The sequence below is a fragment of the Nomascus leucogenys genome, chromosome 13 (assembly GCF_006542625.1).
Source record: "Nomascus leucogenys isolate Asia chromosome 13, Asia_NLE_v1, whole genome shotgun sequence".
NCBI classification, from domain to species: Eukaryota; Metazoa; Chordata; class Mammalia; order Primates; family Hylobatidae; genus Nomascus; species Nomascus leucogenys.
Window position 1 is genome coordinate 98,359,527 of NC_044393.1, and position 2,421 is coordinate 98,361,947.

A 2,421-nucleotide genomic window follows, 5' to 3' on the forward strand; every position below is an offset into this window, starting at 1 on the left:
GAGCCTCGCGCTGAGGTCCAGGTACACTGCGCAGGAGCAGCGCCCAGGCGGTTCTGGTGCTGTCAGTTCAGTCCGGTGCAGTCGTTCAGCCCGCTCCCCCGACTTCCTGCCTACGCTTCTCCCTTGGAAAGATAAATAGTAAACGAGAGCTCCCAAAGCACAAATGGCCACCCTGGATCATGATGAAAGCCTCCCATAGCCACTTCCTGAGCTAGATTACCTGGGAGCCTCCTTCGCTCCTTTTCCTTCCTCTTCCCCTACCAGTCCACAAGCCACTTGGATGAAATTAGCCACCTGAAAAACTCACCTAATATGCGGGCTGATGGTGACTTGGATGGACTTAGAATGGTCGAGTTCATAGAATATCCTGAAACAGAAAGAAAACCAGCAGGGGGCACCCGGATTCGAACCGGGGACCTCTTGATCTGCAGTCAAATGCTCTACCCCTGAGCTATACCCCCATGGGCCACACAGCTTCCCAGCGGGCATTATTTCATGGTGTTGCAATGCTCGGGTGTCCTACAGTGTACAGCGATCCTCGTTCACTCCCACTGAGCCCGCGAGGATCTGCTGACTGCATCCCTCACACCCACGTCTTCTGCCCTCATTTTCCCCAGGGGTTGTTTCCTCCCGGTGGGACGATTCCTCCGCAGGCTCTTGCGGTCGCTGCCTTTTCTTTCTTCTGTGTGAAATCAGTTATCGCTCGCCCATCTGCTTTTTGTCCTGTGGGTTTACACTTTTTTAAAAATTGCTTTCTTTTAATTAGGAAATATTCTTATTTTAAAAAGTTGTATAGTTAAGTAAAATCTTCACATAAACAAAATAAAATAGAGTAAAATAAAATAGATACAACACTACCGTATTTTAGTAGGAAAAAAAGTTTTAGAAAAAAACTCTAACCATAACTCAAATTCCACGACCTCAAATCTAATACATGCACTGTTATACGTAGTTTAAAAAAATTAATATTCTCAGATTAAATCCAGGATAGTCACAATTACTAAGAATTTTTTTGTTTTGTTTTTATTTTTCATTTTTAATTGCATTTTTATTATTTTATTTTTATTTACTTCCTTTACTTGTAACATTTCCCTCCTCAAGAAGGATTGTTCAAAATGTATAGTTTCCTCGTTTTTAAATTATGTAATTTTGGCTGGGCGTGGTGGTTTACGCCTGTAATCCCAACATTTTGGGAGGCCGAGGCGGGTGGATTATCTGAGGTCAGGAGTTCGAGACCAGCGTGGCCAAAATGGTTAAACCCCGTCTGTACTAAAAATACAAAAAAGGAACCGGGAGTGGTGGCCGGAGCCTGTAATCCCAACTACTCGGGAGGCTGAGGCAAGAGAATCACTTGCACCTGGGAGGCAGAGGGTGCAGTGAGCTAAGATCGCGCCATTGCACTCCAGCCTGGGAGACAGAGGAAGACGCCGTCTCAAAAATAAATAAATAAACAAACAAAGTAATTTCTTCCTTTACTATTTGTGTGTTAGTTAAAAAAAAAAAAGTTTAAGGCCTGGTAGACATATCCTTTTGGCTGTCAGGGTCCTCGAACCATGTCATTTCAAAATAAAATAATGTCATGATGCTTTGATGAGATGATAATTTAATAATAAAGTTGTGTTACTGACACTGTACTGTTGGGAAATGCTTTTTCAGGGCTGAAGAAAAATAACCCCCGACCTAGAATTCTGAACCCAGGTAAACCGACAGCCAAACGTGCGGGAGAAATAAAGCTGTTCCGGATGCACACCACCTAGGCGCATGTATTAGAGCGGAGCCTCCCTGAAGGAGCAGCCAGGGAGAGCGAAGGGGAAGCCGGGGACACCCTGCGCCGCCGCAGCCTCCTCTGGCCCCAGCGGAAGGCGCCCTCGGTTACTAGGTCCTTCCTCGGGAAGCCCGCAGGCATCTCCAGCCGCGCGCAGTCCTGGGCGCTCCCGCCGCCGCCCACCGAGGCACAGGCGCCTTCTCCGTGAGCCAGGCCCCAGGCACCGCCACTCAGCTCTGCCACGGCCCCGTGCGGCCCCAGCTCGTCCTCGCCTCCTCACCCTGGGGAGCCACCTGTCCACTTCGGAGCTGCTGTCACAGCCCCACCAGCTCCGGCGCTGGGATTATAGGCGTGAGCCACCGCGCCCATTCCCCCATCACTTGTTATTCCCTTGCTCAGTTTTCATAACAGTCCTTATTAGGTCTGCATTAGAGTAATCCGAATTTTGTCAATGATGCTCTCCCTCCCTAGGATGGAAGCCCCATGAAGGCAGACACTTCATCTGTCTTGTTCTATGTGCCAGGTGCTTACTCACCAATCAAAAGTATTTGTTGAATAAATGGATGAATAAACAGTAAACAAAGAAAGAGATAAATATGTAGATAAATTTAAACATAAATGTTATGTATAAAAATGATAAAGAACTAGTTTCTTGG

The 2,421-nt window shown here is 47.0% G+C and overlaps 1 non-coding gene across 1 annotated transcript; it reads right to left on the reverse strand.

Annotated features, from left to right (window-relative positions):
* Positions 1 to 389: 389 nt before the first annotated feature.
* On the reverse strand, positions 390 to 461 carry TRNAC-GCA. The gene has a single exon. It is a non-coding gene; the product is annotated as a tRNA-Cys (tRNA).
* Between the last annotated feature and the right edge of the window lie 1,960 nt (positions 462 to 2,421).